Source organism: Falco peregrinus, chromosome 6 (genome assembly GCF_023634155.1).
Source record: "Falco peregrinus isolate bFalPer1 chromosome 6, bFalPer1.pri, whole genome shotgun sequence".
Taxonomy (NCBI): Eukaryota; Metazoa; Chordata; class Aves; order Falconiformes; family Falconidae; genus Falco; species Falco peregrinus.
The window spans coordinates 46,874,768-46,894,315 of NC_073726.1; the positions used below are offsets into that span (position 1 = coordinate 46,874,768).

The 19,548-nt window shown below is 40.2% G+C and overlaps 1 protein-coding gene across 7 annotated transcripts in view; it reads left to right on the forward strand.

Annotated features, from left to right (window-relative positions):
* Positions 1-19,548, forward strand: part of ANKS1B (ankyrin repeat and sterile alpha motif domain containing 1B) — a 442,036-nt gene that overhangs the window by 335,957 nt on the left and 86,531 nt on the right. Inside the window, exon 1 of one of the 7 annotated variants that reach the window (XM_055808607.1) lies at positions 16,505-16,712. The exons of 5 other annotated variants lie outside the window; for them this stretch is intronic. The gene's annotated coding sequence lies outside the window, so the exon portion shown is untranslated. Of the gene's footprint in view, positions 1-16,504; positions 16,713-17,010; positions 17,100-19,548 lie in introns of those variants that run through there. One more of the 7 variants, XM_055808608.1, reaches the window with a different exon arrangement.

The following is a 19,548-nucleotide window of genomic DNA, read 5'->3' on the forward strand; positions in this document are numbered from 1 at the left end:
CATGATCCTATTGTGTGTAGCATACTTATTAAGCACTATTGTCTACTTCTTCCTTTTTGTCTTCCTGCTCCGGCTCTGTAACTCTATAACCATTTGCATTGGAAGCATCTGGTTATATTCACTTTCTAGTCTTATCTTCTGCCGTAATTCTGTTGTAATTTCTTCAGCAGTAATTCCCAGTGGCTGTAGCGGTTGGCTAGGTGTTAGGTTTTGTCTTTTGTTCCTCATGTTGTTGTATTTATTGGTCAATCTGATAAAATAGTGGCTTCACTCAGCTTTATAAATGCTTTATTTAAACCGAATCAAAAATTTTATTAGACTATAGCATGGATTCTGTCTGACTTTGAACCATCTCTATAGAAATGGGATGCCAAAATGATATCAAGCTTTATTATGAGAACAACATTGTCAGAGAAATAACAAAAAAACTATGGCAGAGCAAATAAACCTTGGGCTTGAGAGACTAAATACAAAAATTATAAAGCATTAAGCATATCTGGTTTGACTAAGGGCACAAATTTTAGGAATATTTGTGTAACTTTTCATGCATTAGTGGTAACATCATAGTTTGCAAATTACTTAAATAACAAAGAAGAATAATTTTCTTCACAAATGAATAAAAGCCAGCAAAGGCATACAGTATCAGTGAGGTAAAGTATCATTGTGCTACTGTGTATAAGACTGTTGTGGAAACAGACAAAACTTTCTCATTTGGAAGTTTTTAATCTACACTGGACAAGAACTAGGAGGAACAGCCTTGTATTTGCAGAGAGTTAATGGGACATGAATAAATATTTTCTCCAGCTATTACTTCTATGAATGAATTTACTGCAGGAAAGTCCAAAATGTTAATGAGAAAATGACAAATTGTTGACAGAAAATGACAAAAGAGATAATGCTTCAAATGGTCACAGATACAGACACTGATCGTAAAAAAAAAAATATAGGAAAGTAAACGAATTACAGCGATGTGTCAGCAGAGCACAGGTGCAATAACCAGAAGAAGCTACTACACAGAGATCCAGTAAGACAACCCTAAAGTACTTTGCTTGGCCAGTGGCACTATATTATAGACAGAAATTAGGCTTGTAAAGATGAACAAGCTCTTACCTATGAGAGCATATTGTTATGCTGATGTTCCTTAGGAAAAAAAAATCAAGAACATTCCCTGTTATAAAATTTTTATACAAAAAATGTAAGCGTGTTCAATTCCAGTTTGCAAAATTTGTCTCTTAAGTGTCTTAATTTGAAAGTCTAGTCTCCATTTGGGACACTAATTTATGGACCTCAAATGACTGCTGTTTGGGCTTCCATGAACATCACCTTTTTAGGGTTCCTACCATGAAATTTAGGACAGAAAATGACTGTATCTTGGATGCCAGTCTTCCTCACTGTTTACAAACTCCTTTTCACATTTCCAATTTATACTAAATCTTGAGATACTGTTCCAGAGATGATGTTACTGTAACTCTTGCTCATATTTACCATGATTGCTCTTTTGTCCCAGAGCCACTTTTTAATCCTTTGTTTTGTAATACAATTTGTCTTGTTTATTTCAGATGTTAAAAGGGTGTGTTATATTGTAATTTTTACTGTATTCTATCATGTTTTTAATAACATCCAGAAACTCTACATTTATCAGGGGAGTTCTCATTTGGCAGTTAAATTATTTTTATCATAAAGTGGATATTATCAGACTCTTTGAGAGGAAGCATGTGACTAAAATAATAGGACAAAGATCAAAGCCAGCAGCTACACAGAGTTTCTTGAGAGGTATCCTAACTGGAAAAGAGAAGCTGGCTGACAGCATTTTTTTGTACAACTAATGAAAATTTCCCAAGAGGTTAAACCTTCTAATGGTTTGGAAGATGTAATAAAAATGCATTTCAGACTAATACAGAGTTCCCAGCAATATTTCATATGTATTCAGTTTCCCTTTACTGCTGGTACTTTTTCACCACCTTAAGCTTCTGTCCTGCAACCATGCACAGAATCAGTCCTGTTTATTTCAGTGCTTATTCCCAGAAAAACTATAAAGTAGGGTCTCATTGCTGCTGGTTTTTCTCCAACCTTTTTTATTTAGATGCTCTGATCCTTTTAACAGTATTTTTGTATTTTATCACTACTGAAATTTAATGTCAAAGTGTTTGCTTAATATGATAGGATAACTACCTGTGAGTGTCCATATTCCTTTACTAAAATGCTTCTAGACAAATGTATTAATTAAAATTCCAGTAAATTAGTATAACTGGTAAAATCTTAGTACATTTTCACCAAACTTCTTGATATCTCATTAGGAGCTTTCATAAATTCTGACTTGTAATTAAGATCAAGTGCTTCATACAATTATCTGGAATATACTCACCTCATATGTATTTTAACATTACTACAAACTGATTATTTTTTAAAAATTAAAATAACTTTTCAAAAGAAGTTTTAAGTGCAGATCAGAGAATGTAAGATACAGAAAACAAATGTGGCGAATAGGCAGAAAAAGAAGGGTAAGTAACAAAAAATCTGATAATGATTAAAGAGTTAGTGATGTATCAAATTAAAAAAGTATAAGAATTACACAATTTAGGTAATTTAGTGAATAAAGTGAATCAAATTATCAAAACTAAGAGTCAGTCAGCAAATTTTATCTGCTTTCTGGGAAAGTTTTAAAAAAAGTTATTTTTCCCCTTACGACTCCAAGTAATTAAGTATAATGTTTATATAATACGGCCTGTGGTTTGTATTCTAATTTGTTATTTACTCACAAGGAAGAGCACCATTCATTAAACGACCAAAAGCATTTTGTGCAGTGTTATGGGTTTTCCTTACAGGAGATCCATCACAATAAAGAGGACTGCAATTATTAAGATCTGACAACTACACAGTCCAAGTGATAAATTTAAAAGCTGTTTAACTATGATTCCAGTAGACCATAACCTGCAATAATCTGTAAAAATATAAAACACTTCAACATTTTCATCCTGTATGGTCAGTTCTGAATGCATATGGATTTTCAGAAATCTTTAGAGGCCTATCAGGAAGGTACATATTACCCCAAATACATGTGATAGATTTCTCAGTTTCTTGTTTTTCTGAGTGCAGTGAGGGATGGCTGCTCTGTAAAGGAGGGGGTCCGAGGGGGAGAAATAGAATACCAAAAAAAGAATATTTTTGTTCTGAACTGTGAAATCTCCTTACTCATGCTGCAGCAGAGTGTAGGCTGTCATCTGGGCCAGTCTTAGCACCCTTTTCCCTGATATTCAGAAGAAAAGATCACATAAAAACTGAGGCAAGGATATTGAAAAAGTCTGTTGTGTATGAAGTTGGCATCAGCTGTTTTCTAACTGCTTTGACGCTCATGGTTTTGGTTGGGTTTCTGTGTCATTAAATCAGTGCTTTATAGCGCTAAGAAATATGCAACTGTGGCCTCAGATTGAGTCACCATTTCCAGGACCAACCATGTTCAGATACTTAGAAGCCGAGTGACATTTTCAGCACAGAGAGACAAAAGTGTTGAGCAGCTAACTGGTCTGTAAGAAAACGATGCTCAGGCGACACTCATTTAGATGTGCTGGGGAGTTCCTTGTCATTTAACACACCCAAAATGTCTTACAGTAGTATTTGTGCTATCTTACTGATCCAGTCTTTCCATCAGGGTCAGGAACTTCTTTTTCAGGGAAGCTTCTTACTGGAAATTCATTCTGGGTGTAAGATTTTTTTCCTTTCTTATCTCAAAACTGGCCTTCATTGGAGAACCATGACAACAATTAGTTAACTCATCTGAATCACTTTTTCCTCAGCAGTCTTGCCTGGGGAATAAGAACCGTAAATAGTTCTTGTGACTACCTTCCTTTATCCAAACATGATAAACCAAAGTATTTCCATGAAAATGAATCATCCAGTTTCTCTTTCTAACTGAATTACTTTCCTCCTGGAAAGGCAATCTTCTGCTTCATGAAGACTACCCTGACCCCAGCCTGGACTTCTGGCTTTTGGCAACTCTTTGCCCAGATCTTAGAGTTGGGCAATATTATTAGCCTTTGCTGCTCTGTCATTGCTTAAGACCTAGTTTAAAGTATCCCATGCTGACCACAAGTTTTTCATTAAGACAGAATCTTATCCTGATGCTTTCATCCTTTTCTTTATTTCTTTTTTACCCACTACAAGGCTGCTTTACTTGTTACAGCTTTGGGGATTTTTTGCCTGTTTGGCAGTAGGCCTAGCTAGAGAAATACGTGAAGTCTGCCACTAGACACTACTGTAATGGAGGTAATGAAGAATACAGGGAAAGGAGGAAAAGAAACTTAATGTTTTGTCCTGGAATATGAAAAATATGGAGCAACAAATGAATTTTTCAAGTTTGAAAGATTACTGGGCTTCCATTCTGCTAAAAGAGGTAAGGAAATATACTTTATTTTATATTTCTAAAATATCAGCAAAAGTTAGTTTTTCATATGAGAACTGTAATTCTGGAAACCAGCTATTATAGTTAGGTCTGAGTATACCTGTGGAAAAAGCTAACGTAAGTTTTCACCCAGTAACATACAGGATATTTCATTCCACTAATCACTATTTCAGCTGCTGCTAACATAAGGAAGAGAAAATGTAGAGATATTGATTTATCCACTGTTGATTATGCAACAGCGGATGCAAAAAATAATTACAGATAACACAACAGTTTGTGTTTTTATAAAACGGTATGCAAAAATAGTAAAGCTGAACTAATTTCTACATAAATCCCAAGAAAGCAGTAACTTCTAAAGAAAAGCTAAAAAGAAAGTAAGTAGATTTGTAGGAACAAGTTTTCTTCACCTTAATTGTCTATCAAAAACAGATTGAGCATCTTTACTGAGGTATTAGCATATTTTCCCTTTTATTTTTACCCAGGAAGGTTCTGTTCCTCTCTAGGCTCAGACCTACGAAAAGTGTTTTGCTTTTGAATAATCCTGTAGTTGTGGTAGGTTGCTCCAGTGGCATGGCCCACTTGCTTTAATCACTATGCCACACTGCAGATTGGTAAAAAGTAATTTTATTTTTTTCTGTAATTCCATTATTCTTTATTTGCTAAGATCTGTAGTGGTGTGCATACAGCAAAAATGCAAGGTATTAGGAAAAAGAAATAGAAAAAATAGGTTCCAAATTTGAAAGTATTATGAATGTTATTAAGATTTTCTATTTGAACTCAATATGTTTATTTAAGATTTTCTTTCATTAGGTTCTTTAGCAGAAGTCAATAAATTGTTAAAATTGATTTCATGTTATAATTGGCTTTAGTGATTTGGCCTGTAAAAGATGTCACTTACTTGATAAGACACAGTGTTTTACTTGAGTAAGTACCAGTTGATATATCTGTTACTTAAATACTGCAGAAGGTTATAAACATTATATTTATTTATCAACAACAAAACTGCCTGTATCAATGGTAAACAGAAGCAGCTTGATTTCATGCTCCAGATTGGAAAACAACTTCAAAATGCTGATTATCCCGGAGTTACCTTTTCTGATGCCGTGAAAGCTAATGTTTCATTATCACCACCTGCCATTGCTATTATAGATTCATAGGTGAAGATAAAAATTGTAACCAGTGAATCTTCCCATATTCTAATGAAAAAATAACTATCAAAATTGTGCACTATTGAAGAAAAAAATAATTTAGCAGGGTTTCTTTCTGGTATGCCCAGGTTCCGCTGAGTATAACAAAAGCAGTATCCATTCAAGATTCGCTGATATTTTGCCCCATTCCACCTGAAACAACATGAAAGCAACAGAATGTCTGAGAAAAACTTGTACAAAAAGGAACTCAAACCTTTTTGCTGTAGGTGAGGTTGTATTGGACCCCAAAGGTATAGGTAGACTTCAGGCTGTTGGACAAAAAAACTTTCAGACTAAACTGTCCAGAAAGATGGATTACCAAAGAGTTACATTTTGCTGTGCTTATACTTAAGAGTTTGCAGTTTGTTTTGTGCTCATATTTTAATATAGATACTGGTACCATTAAAAACTGGTGAATCAAGCTAAGTCATGCAGCCAGCTGAACTCCTCTCTCTTTTCTTTCTAATTGCGGGGGGCGGGGCAGGGGGGATACTTTATCATCTGACAGAATTTTGCTAACAAAACTCTGAATTGACCTGGCTGCCTTGCTTATGTCTCCTTCTGGGTAGCCAAATCCATTTTCTAAAAACTCCAGCCTCCGATATGTCCATTCATCCCATCACAAATGGACGAATAGAAAATTATGTCACATCTCCTCCTGAGAGATTTCTGTCTTTGAGGCCCTTTCTACATCCCTACTGCCATGCACACCATGGAGTGCTGATGTAATGCTGAAACCATATTCATAAAAACTATCAGACCTTCAGATTTAATTAACAGCTAATTAACAGCCCTTCTGGCCTTTGTAGTTAATACTACTCCAAATTAAATAAATAATTTGAATAGGTAATTATGAATGGTATTTAAAAATGATGAGTTGAAGCATCTATAAGATTTTACCTTGACAAAAATGTGATTGCTAAAATTGACACCACCTAACACATATTTGGGAGGAACAAGTAGCACCTAAAGAGAAAAAAAGTGTATTCCCATTGTCCACAAAAGCTCATTAGAAAAGAGAAGGAAATTGGAAAGGTCTCCAAAGAAAAGAATATGAAATGGAAGAAGGAAAGAAGTAATTTCTTACAAATGTTTTTAATGGATGAAAATATGCAACATCCAATGCCAGTTCCCAGGGACTGGCCTTTGCAGGCATGCTGGGAGTGATTGTCCCACCACAATGTGTATTACAAGGTTGGGAACTAAGTAGACACTATCATGAACAATTCAATGTTATAGCACTTTATATTTAATTTGTACAGCCTTTCAAAACTTGTTATTTAAGAACCCAAATGTATTCTTTCATAATTTGCCTTTTTGGTCTGCTTTTCATTTGCTCATGCCCATAAATCACCATTTTCTGTTTATAAGGTTACACAAATGTCCTTATTATAACAGTACTTGAAGCAAAACATTTATGAAAATGAATGGTTTGCATACATAGTTGTAAATATATATAAGTACCTAGAGGGTGGTTAAAATACAGTATAATTGTATACAATACAAAGGTGTAAATCAGTCACATTTTTGTTGCCTTTTAACTAAAGTTGTAGGTTATTGAGACTACAGAGTTGCTTGGGCTTGAGGTGACCTCTAGGGGTCACCTGATACTTTCTCTTATAAAGCACTGGGTTTATTTCTAAATTATTTCTAAATCACCCCAAGAAATCAAAGACTCCTTGAACAGTTTTTCGCTTCAAGCTAGTGATGGCAGACTCTGTTTTGCATATGAACACTTACTTGTTCAGATATTACGGACTTTCCTAATGTGTAACCTGAATTTTACCTTCTACATGTTAAATGAGTTCCTCGGTCTTCTTTGATTAATCCAAAAAATGGCCTACTTTATGACATGATTTAATTATTTGTAGACAGTTCCTGTTATGTCATTTTCCTTCGCATGGCACCTGCTTAACTCTATAATCCCACATAGATCTTGTTTTCCTAAACATCTCCGTTCAGCTACAGTCTACTCAGCTTCCTTGGCCAGAGCACATCCTTTTAAATACTGTGTCCCTAGACACTTCTCTGATCTTTGATCACTGTCGAGTACCGCATAGCCATCTTGCTCAGTATTTGGGTTGTGCTTTTCCAGAGCGAGTGAAAAATAACATCTGAGCCTAAAGGGAACCCTACAAATGAGGAGGAAGAAAATGCCAATATAAGGAGAAAATTAAGAGTGATGTTAAGAGGGGCAGCAGCCGGGAGAGCTCTGAAATTCACTCCCCTGGCTTACTCGTGTCAGTCAGGTGTAACCACAGAACAGCAAGAGCTGATCTTGTTCTGAGGAGCTCAGAAGTGTGCATATTAACCCCCTTCTTGCATACAGGTGTTCCCATAATCAGAGGCAGGTTCCTTAGATCATCCTCTTTGCCATAAATTGTCTTATGGTATGACATTCCAGTATCTTAATATAGAAAAATTACACATTTCTCTCTTTTGCAGTGGTGTGAAATATTACCATGGGATCAATCTATATTTGATCCTGGGAAAAGAATTAAAGGTCATTGTACATTTGCTTTGCATTTGTTATGTAGCAATCCCTTCTGGCCCTAAAAGATATGAAATTTCTGAATCATTAATGTGGGTGTGTATTTTTACAATGTTTTGTTTTGTCTTTGATTACTTCCTAAAATTTAAATAGATTTTTTTTCTTACAATTATAAAATTAAGATTTTTATCTGGTGAATATTATGTAACTTTAAATTGTCTTTTAACTCTGATTCATGGCAAGAAACTGAAATCACAAAATATGTAATGGGGAAAATATTCTGAAATATTTTTTGGACATACCCAGATGTTTGTTTTGATTTTTCAGTCAAAACAGAATAATAGCATTATACTTTGAAAGCCTCTCGCATTCATTTTCACGTGGGATCAGTCTTTATAGACATACTTTGTAATAATTCGTCGCCTAGTGACTCCTCTGATTCACCATGGTACTTGTTCAGAAGGAATCTCGTACTGTAGTGAAACACAGACCTTGAGGGACTCTACTCTTCTGGGAAAAGTAGAAATCTTAATTATAGATCCTGTGAGAAAGTCACTGGTTCGGAAAGATAGTCAATGTTTTTTTGACTCAGAAAAAAAAAGGAAGTTATTAAAATGGAGTATTTAATTTTATTTTACTTATTCAAAACACCATTCCAGGAAGAAACTCTTTGACTAGATTTTCCAAATAAAAACTCAGTATTTTAAGAAACTGCATTTATCAATATATTAGGATATCCAGATAGGCTACATACTATGATACTGTGTGTCTTTTGATTATCTTCTGACTTTTTTCTGATCAGTTTACTTCGTAATCCATCTATCAATCTGTTAATAATAAATCGACAAATTTTACACTGCAGAGTCTCAGAAATAGACCGTTTGTATCTTATATTTGAACAGCACAAATACATTATGGCCACCATTACAATACAGTAATTACTTGCAGCATGGCCTTTGACACCAATACCAATATTCAGTATTTCAATATTTTAAATATGCATATGCATTTTACATTGCCATTAAATATACATTTGAAGCCATATATTCAGTGTTGTTACGCATTCTGCATGCACACACGTACATTTATAAAGTCTAGGAAAGTTTCCTTTCTCTTCAAAGTTGATCATCTCATGGTATTTTCAGACTAACCGTACTGTCCAGCTCAAAATTAGTTTTCTCAACTAGCCTTCTCTCTCTAACTCTCTGTGAACCACTTATTCCTTCCTCTGTGACTTACAAGTTTTAAAAATAGTACCTTTACAAGAGGAATAATAGAACAAAACAATTTTTATGGTTTCATGCTTGCTTTTTCCAAACAAAGACCACCAACTGGCCAAGCCAGGCGTCTCTTTACTTCAGTTCAATACTTCATTATTGCTTCCTTCCTCCCAATAAAAACATGAACAGTAACATTCACATACATTCACTTCATGGGTCCCTGTATAGTTATCTGATTATATATAATGCTCTGTTCTATAATTCCGAGGTAATATTCCACTTTATACATTTCTTAGTCAGGATTAACAGCAGATTTTCACTCTTTTTCATTGCTTTGCTTTCTGATCACACATTAGATTATACATGTTCATTCTTCTCTTTATTTTCTTTTCTAGTTAGTCAAAAGTAGAAAAACCATTGTGATCACAAGAATAAAATGGATCTAGGTACTTTTCCTAAATTTCCTTGTTTCTTTTGAACATTTCAGGAATCACTAATCAACATGCAACCAGATTATACTTTATGGATATTCCATATGGAAGATTAAAGACCCTTCAAACTAGATTCTGTACAGTGTTTTAGAAACTATTTTTGTATATTTTTGCATCAATTTGAGTTGCAATGCCTCCTCACTTCTGGGGTCCTTTTAGTGAAATAAACAGAAACAGCCTCAAACCTGTACTATCTGAAGCACTTCCTTGTGCTGTCTTCTGCTTCAGAGAAACTGTCTTTACAAATATTCCATGTTTATAACCACCACACCATCAGTAATTGCCCAGCTCAGTTCTTGAGACTTTATTCAAAGGCAGGTTAAGGTGGTTTGTAGTTACTGCATTCTTTGGCGCTCCGGTACTAGTACTCAGCAAGCAAGAACCAGACGTGTGAGTCTGTATGAGAGACACACCTCTATTTGCCCATTTGGGTGATCTTCAGAGACTAAATTTCTTCTTTGATGGATGTTTAAGTTGTTTTAAAAGACACAGGAGATTGTCCGGGGGGACGGTAGGAAGCATAATATATTTTTGCCCGTGAGAATTCCCCACCAAACCCTGGTGCACCGCAGCACCTGCAGAGACTCCAGCAATTCCAGAAGATAGCTCCAGTTATCTGTTTGGGTTTGGGTCCTGCAATAACTGCACGCCCACACAACTTTATTTGGACTTACTATTTCCAAAGAGACTGTATTGTCCAAATTTATCACCTTCTTTGGACTCCTCTCCACCATTGGACAGTTTTAAGAATAAAAATCAAAGTTAATTCTGAATTATTGCTGAATTAAATGTTGAAACATAGGCTCTTGAGCTTCTTCTAATGATGAGATTGGAATTAAAAGAAATGTATGAAGAAAACCCTGGTTTTAGTATAATAGCTAGATTTCTTTCTAGTTCTTAACTTTTCTCCGCTAGGATATTTAAGCTATCAGAAGTGTTTGTCCTATACAGCAAGATCCCATCCTCTGAGTGCTGACCCAGAGCTGAAAATAAAGCCAGCTTGCAGGACTGGCAGTAAATTCCCCATGAGATTTCCCTGTTTGAAACAGCATTCTGTTAGCGTTCTGTGTTCAAAAGATGACAACTTCCTTTCTCTTCCCCACTTTAAACTTCGAGGCCCTGCTTCTTACCCAAGCCAACACAGCTTCTTCATCTATCTTCAATAAGCGTATTCCCTTTGTCTTGATTTGTTACAGCACTGTCGGAAGTGTTACAGTCTCTGTCAAGTTATATATCATGAGAATTATGTACATATATTTTACCAAGTGCATAGTCTTCATTGTGTTCTTAACTTTCCTTAAGGACCATGTATAGCACATAACTAATAACAGACTTCTGTTTGCAGCTCTCCCTCTCCCCTGAGTCCTTTTTCACCTGTATACTCACCCTTAGCCAGCTGTTAGGGTCTTTTGACATCTCATTTTGGCAAGTATAATTTACCAGTAAAAATTTCTATAACTTTTTTGTTTATCTATTGGATTCACAATATGATTTTGCTTGCTCAGTAAACGTACCTAAACAATTATTTTAGCTCAGTATCTGAATGTTGTTACATTTATGTGTGTTTATAATAACCTACGGTATGAAGTCGATCTGCTCAGTCTGTAGTCAGAAAATTCAAAGTCAGTGTATTTGGTTCTAAGAAAGGATTGTAAAACCAGTCCTATTAATTATTTTAAATCATTTTATCTTGCTCTTTACTAAAGATCACTTCCCTATATGCAAACAAGAATGAATTTTGTCTTGTTCTGACTTTCTAGATCCCTTGATAGATTATCAGCCATTAAAGGGTATGGATATCAGCCAAGCAGTTCAAATTAGCAAATCTTTATCTCTAACAAAGAGTCAAGTTATTATAACACAGAACTTTTCAGCTGTGCAGAAGTTACTTGAACAATCGGGATATAATATTTTTAAATTTTACTAAAAAGAAGCTGCTTCAATTTATTTTCAAAAATAACTTAATTGCTGAAGGACAATAATTTTCTATTACTAAAAATTCCCAGTATGAAGCTGTGTTTATTATCAATGAATTTTAAGTAGAAAAAAATTCCTTCTTTTGTTCCAACAGTTTTCATTTTCCATGAAAGGATGTGTAACATTGTTAGTCAATAGGAAAAGTAACTGTTAGGGGCCATTTTGTTTAAAATCTATGTCTGTTTTGACTTGTTCATCAAAGAGCAGTATGGTGATACCCATTGTTTGAGCCTGGGAAATCTGGGCTGTAATTCACTCTATGGATGTGATAACTGGCTTCTTTATTTAAAATGGTGTTTTATTCTATAGAGTAAGATGATCCTTTTCCAGAAATAATCTAACCCTCCGATTTCTGAAATCTATCTGTATAAGACATTTCTGTTGCTTTCACATGGAGGTGACTCAGGTCTAGAGTCTGTAATCATGAATGTTTATGCCTACAGGTGTTTCCATAATAATGAGAAGTGCCCCAAAGTACCTGAATTTAAGGTACCTATAGATAGAAATACAAGTATAGGAAACCAGATCCAGTTCTAGCCATCCTCTAGGAATGGAGACTTCCTCATTGTGCTACCCCACCGGTCAGATATTTTTTTGATTTAGGCAAATATGACAATGGTAGTCTTTTCCCATAAGGCTAGTTAACAACTAGCCCTGCTCACCTGAAATCACGTAATACACCCTAGCTGAACCACTGCAGCTCAGCCTAAGCCACTGCCAGGTTAGGAGAATCACATGGTACCTACTGTTCTCCCACTTTTAGGATTTAGGAGTTTCCCTCTAGCATCACATCAGCTAAGAGAACTAGGACCACAAATCAACTGCAATGGATGAAGCTTGCAGGAAAATATAGTGGCACCCAAAAAATTCCAAAGCCGTACACAAGAACAAGCAATTTGACAGGATTTCCCAATTGCTGTAAAAGAGAAAGCAAGCTGCTTAATTCCTTACAAGAATTGTGGCCACCAGAGTAGCTCCTCATAGTCATCTACACAGATGTACGGATAAATGAAGTGTTCCCACTTTTAGGATTTAGGAGTTTCCCTCTAGCATCACATCAGCTAAGAGAACTAGGACCACAAATCAACTGCAATGGATGAAGCTTGCAGGAAAATATAGTGGCACCCAAAAAATTCCAAAGCCGTACACAAGAACAAGCAATTTGACAGGATTTCCCAATTGCTGTAAAAGAGAAAGCAAGCTGCTTAATTCCTTACAAGAATTGTGGCCACCAGAGTAGCTCCTCATAGTCATCTACACAGATGTACGGATAAATGAAGTGTTGGACTAAGCTTTGATCACTGTGATCAGCACATCAGCATACTTTGCTGATCAGTTCAATGAAAAACACAGGGAATTTTTAAGAAAAAAAAAATATATTTCTGATCTGAGCAGATCCATCCACTGACAGTCTGGCCTCAACATACACATCTAAGATTTTGAGGCTTTCAAAAATATTTGCTAAAACTCATTAAATGCATCCCTGTACCTTCTAACTGGATCTGCATTGCTAAAATAAATTGTTAATCTGCCTGCAGGACAAGACCACCACATTTGTTGAAACGCCCAGTGGCCCACGCAGCCCTCAAACCAGGACTGCAGCACGTCAACAGTCCCCACGTCTCACACCCCATTTCTGCCCAATCTGTAACATCCACAAGAACATTAACTGAAAAAAACGGCCTGTTCATGGCCATGAGGGAGGCAAAATTTTTCTCTTTATAGTAACAGATCTCCCTGACAGAACAGATTGTGGAGTATCCTAACATACATTCCTGCTATGACAGAGGTGAATGGTCCAGCACTTCATTTATTTTTATCTTTACTTACCTGGTCCTGTCAGGACGCAGGGTAGCCATTGTTCTCTTGGATTCCCTAACAAGAGCAGGGTGAGAGCATCAGGTACAGCTGTCTTGGCTGATGACCGCATGCATGATGACTGCATGCAGGTGCAGGTATGTCTCACTTGCTGCTGACACAGCCTTGACACCCACACAGCTACAGGTGGTCAGACCTTAGGGTCTGGAAAGGCATCCAGGCAAGATGCAGGTGGAGTGACTGAGCGGGCGATGTACCTCGTGCTGAAATCATGCAGATCTTCTCTGTCAAAACAGTACAGCAACCTGGGTTCACGTTTGCCTCCTCATCGAGCTTCTGAATTTCTAAAAATGCCCTTTCTGTCACCACCTTGCTAGAAACCTTCATCCTTTCCTGGGACTTCTTAGTTGTTACACACTTGCTTCCTTCATGCAGAGCTGCTATAGTCTGCAATATGTTACAATCAATGGAAGTAATGAGGTTTACGGCAGGTATAGAAAACAGCTGGCACTTCTACCACGCTCTGCCAGCATCACATTGGGCTCATGCTGACATCCCTAACTTGTTCCTCCTCTGGCTTAGCAATTCCATTAAAGTATCGGTCCTAACTCAGAAAGCTGTTAATGGATCACATCCCACCTATACTAAAGATCTTCCAATTTACAAAGCAGATCACAAATCCACAACAAAGTGAGTTGGAACTGCAGAAAGTCTTGTTAGCTGGAGGGATAGAGATGTGGAGATCCAAGGTATTGGGAAAGTTTGGTCAAATGCATAAACATTTGACATTTCAAGGAAATACTGACAAAATGTTGGCTTTGAAAAGATCTGTTGATGTCAGAACACACACGACACTGACCATTTAGGTGTAATATTTTATACTGCATTAACATGTTTTGAAAAGTTGAAAAAGAAATGTTTTGAAATGGCAATTTTCATATTTACAGTCTAAATCTTTGGAATTCTATTTAGGAAACATTGCAAAATGTTTGTTTTCTCCTCATCAGGATGAAACTAAACTTTTGTATTCTGTTCAGTCCTTTTCCATATGGGCTACATCACATCTATGTAAATACCAGACTGCATCTATAAGATTTTATTGAAAAAAAATGAGCCATGCAAAGCAGCAGAGAGTATTTCGTTAAAATAACTTTCCAAACCTCATCCTAAGATGTGCTTTTGAATTAACGCTTAGAGTTCCCTGACATTAATTTGGCAGGGCTAATTAATTAAAATCAGTTATGTTACAGAAAACTGTATCTCTTGGAGCTTGCATTACTACTTTAAGCATTCAGCTCTTAAATACTCAACAGTTGCTCTTAGTGATTCATAGAAAAACTTACTCTACTGCCTTTACTCACACGGGTACTGGCGCATTCACTATGTTATGGCTGTCTTGAGTCAATCCAGCTGACCCGTTACACACATCGCTGAGCTCGGTGGCCATGTGCATGTCCCAGCTGTGCTTTTTGTAGAGAAAGGGTGTTACCAACGCTGTTTATAACCAAGAGAACCATTTATGAATGTGGTCATTTACTTCTTGAAAGATTTGCTTTTGAAAAAATGCAGCCCCACACTAGTTTAAGACCTAATTAACGCTCTCAGGGACATACACTCAGAGCCTCAAATAGGATTTATTTTGGTGCCTGAAGCCATCTATGCTTGACGTTCTGTATAAGCACATGCAGTTGGACATGCCAAACAAAAGGGCTGGTGAATTAGGTTTCTACATTTAATTAACGTGAGGTCTCCGAGAAGTTTAGACTGTGGGCTCCTATGTGTGCTTGGGAGGTTTGCCTTGCTGGTGTTCAGCTGCAGCTTCTGCATCATTCAGCCGTGTTCTTCCTCTCGCAGAGGCTGGAAGTCACTGTGAATTTCAGCACTGTGAACTGGCTGTGTAAAACCGTGTCAAGAGAGTGACAATTTTTTCTTTCACTTTTTTATTTAGCCTCTTTATTCCAGGGAAGACAGAAAAGCTCCTTGAGACCTGGTAGCTCCAAAGGCAGGACCAGGGCCCGGAGCACCCCACCAGCTGGCTTCTTGGACAGGTCTGTGGGAGCAGGCCAGAGACACGCCGGCTGCTTTAGGAACTGGCTGCTCCCCATCACTTTGGCTGCTCCCCATCACTTTACCTGCCGTAAGAGAGTGGGATTTTTTGACACGGTAAAATGTTCCTTCCAGGCTCCGCTGGCTGAGCCTGTCAGATAATGTGCTCAGCCATCAAGTGTGTAACTTCCTCGGGGGAGCGGAGTAAGAGATAAGAGCCACCATGGGGGACTGAAAGTGCAACTCTGTCCTCTGACATTTTGTAAAGTTAAATTGCAGGGGCGTTATCTTTTGTATTTTATTCCCCTGATGAGACAGCGCAGGTGCTGCTTAATGGGATGCAGTTACCGAAGTAAACAATCCTGTGGGATGCTTGTTTGTTCGTATTAACGCACGGATCTGAGCTCGGCAAAGATTTATTTAGACGCTAGTGTTAAAAAAGGAAAAAAGTGGTTGTGTCGAGGGACCAAGGGAAGGCGTTCGCCAGCCGGCGGCAGGGACGGAGTTTCGCCGGTGGCTCCCGCGGCCCCCAAGACACCCCGGCCCCGCACCGCGGCCCCCGCCAGGCCCGGGGCAGCGGCGCCCTGCGGAGCGCGCCGCCGCGCTGCCGGCCCGCCTGCGCGGGTGGGCGCGGAGGAGAGGCAGGGCCCATATCCATAGTAACGGCGGGGGCAGAGGGGAGGCGCCGCGGCAGTTCCCCGCCCGCCGCAGCCCGCGCGGCGCCGGGACCGCACCGAGCCGCGGTGAGCGCGCGCGCGCCCCCGCCCCGCTCCGCGCTTCCCCGCGCCCCGCCCCCCCTCCCCCCCGCGGGCTGCGCGGCCCGGAGCGCAGGCGCGCGCCCCCGCGGAAGGCGGGGAGGGGGGAGGGGGGTGCCGGCGGGGGGCGCGCGCGGCGGCGGCTGGACGGGGAGGGCGGCGGGGGCTCCGGTGTGCGCGGCTCCGCGGCGCTCTCCCTGCCTGACTCACCGCGGGGCGCGGGGAAAGATGCTCAGCGCGGAGGGGTAGCGGCTGCGGAGCAGACGTCGGGCCCCCCTCCCTCCCCGCCCCCGCCGGGCTCGGCAGCTCAGCCCGCCGCCGCTCCTAGGTGAGACCGGGAGGCAGGGGAGGGCCGGGCGAGGAAGGGGGGCCGGGCACGGGGCCACCGGGCGCCGCCCCCGCCCCGCCGTGCGGCCCGGAGCGGGGTCCGGGGCCGGGAGCACGGAGCGGGTCCCCCTCCCGGGAGGAGACGGGCCGGCAGCGGACCCCGGGGGGCGGGCGGGAGCCGGCGGCGCCTGCGGTTGCCGCTTCGCAGGATTATGTCAGCCCTTGCCTCGCCGGAGCCCCCTCCGCCGGCGCTGGGGCGGGCGGCGGCGGCGGCTCCCGCCCGGCGGCGCTGCGGGGCGCCGCGCTCCCGGGGCGGGCGGGGGGGGCGGCGGCGGGCAGCGCGGCGGCCGGAGTCCCAGACGCCTGACGGAGCCGGTGCTGTGGGCTGGTGAGTTGCCACCGGGCCGGCGGGGCGGGGGGCGGAAGGCGCGGCGGGCAGCCGTGCCTGCCCCGTGTGCTCCCGCAGCGCGCTGCCGAGCGGAGATGAACACCGGGGGTGGGGGAGAAGCGCGCATCCACGGCGGGGGCTGCCCCCGGGGGAGCGGCAGCGCGGAGCCCGCAGCTGCTGCTTTCGGGGGGCTGTGTCACTGTTGGCGTTGCAAACCTCGGTTTCCTTAGGTCTTGTAACTTGGCCGCGACGTGCCCTGGTCTAAAACTTGTCGAGCGGGGTCTCGGCTTCAAGGTATCGCTCCTTGTCCTTTCGGTTATTGAAGGAACGCTAGTTGAGCGAAGTGCTACGGTTGTTTCAAAAAAAAACCCCCAAAACCACAACAAAACCCCAAACCCCAATAAAGGAGGAAAAGCAGAAGTGTGTAAAGGTCAGAATGATGGTGTTTGCTTCAGTGTCTCCGAAAAGGCTCATGTCCAAAAAATGCGTCTTAACGAACAGTTATTTTACCTTGTAGCGAGAAGGCAGTGTTGGTATGGGGAGAGAAAAAAATTCTACCTGAGCATTTCGTTTGGAACTCAATTTGCTGCACACGTGCAGTAATGGTTTTCCTGAGGATTTTTAGCATGTGGACTGATGCATGTTGCCATGTGCCTTGCAAAATTCCTTCTGCTCCGTGAGCAGTGGCAATGTATGCCCACATGCACAAAATCAAGGTGTGCTCCATGCCATTCTCAACAGCAACGGCATTAATGAGGAAAACTACAGCGTCCATCTGTGGCAGGATTGCTGATATCGTAATGGTTCCTTAAACAACATTTTAACTTATTCCACAAACTAGCGTTGGAAGTAAACCCTGACATGATGGATAGTAACTTCTTATTTGAATGTGCGTTAGGAACGAATTTGTGCCATCTTCTGCATATGCCAAAATATAAAATATAATAATCGGCTAAAAAAAACCCCAAACAACTCAGGGGAAGTTTGTGTGTGGCAATAGGGACATTTCTTCCTGAATAAATATGAATACAAGTAAGCATTCATGTAAAGTTGGTACTTGTTTGCCAAGTACAAAACCTTGATCCTGCGGTGGGTAATTACCATAATGAGTTAAAACTCCTTTCTGATGGCATCCTAAAAATTGCCATGATACCCCAAAAATAATGGGGAGTCAGTGGTTTTAGCTGATGAATTTTGGTCTGGTGACAGTTTTCACTAAGAGCCCCATTCTTCTTGATACGTGTATGTTGCTCATACAGTGTGCAGTCGCTCGCAGACCCTCTTAACCTTACACACCTGAGAATTTACACTGCAAGAATTTGTGCAAGTGGTTGACACATGGTAGGTAGATGAGAACTGGAACTCACGGATGTATTCAAAGTAAGCTCTGCTTTCTGCAATATTGGTGAGCTCCTTTTTATTTTTTTTTCCCCAGAGAAAGGAGATGTGGTAGTCAGGAAGAGATAAATTTATCCAGTAGAAGGCAAATTAAAATATACTATACATATTCATTCTACTTAGAAGGCATTTAAATGCAGTACCCCAAAATTAATTCAGAAAGCTGAGGGCCTGATGCTTTTTCTCTTAGCGGTTTTGGGGTTTTTTTGGGGGGCGAGGGGGACAGGGGGATGACACCTCTAACTGGAAGTGGGTACAAGAGTTAAGGAGGGAAGGCAGAGAATGTGAAAATTAGGAACGGAGCTGTCAATGAAGCTGCCATCAAAGAAGGCTGCACTGAACTAAGAAACTAAAGGAGATCGGCTCTAGGTAAGAGTTTTGCTACTGAGGAATTTGAGGAGGGAGCTGTGACCCAGGGCAGTCATGATTCGGCTTACATTCCAAGAGCAAGACATTTCAATGTCAGAGGAATCAGAATTCCATGTTGGAAATGCTCATTTTAATTTACTTCCATCAATTGCGAGGGTGCAGATTTTGCTTTGTTTTAACATTGAACAGCTGGCATTTTGGTAAGGATCTTTGTATTTATTTATTAAATCTTAGTGATAGGCATAATGAATAATATTCTTCCCAAATAGTAAGCTTCCGCCTTGCTTTCAGCAGACTGAGAAACTGCCAAGCCTTGGACTTAAGCTCTCTTGGCTGTTGGTCCTGAGAGAGCTGCTCTGCATGCAGACTGGAAGTTAAAGCAGAGATGAGAGAGAGTGGCATAATTCTGGGTCCAATCTTATGCATTTGCCAAATACCAAGCGTGACTATATTACATTTATAAGACTGGACTTTTTCCTGATGATCCTATGATCAGAATGCATTGCTTACTAAATGCTGAAAAATTATATTAGTCTTCGAAATCAACAATCGCTGTGATGAACTGGCGAGTTTTCATTCTGACAGATATGATTTGGGATTGTTTTCACATTTGGGAACATGTTGGTTTATACTAGTTCACATTTTCAATGTTGTCTTCACAGTTACATGAGCTATAAGCTTA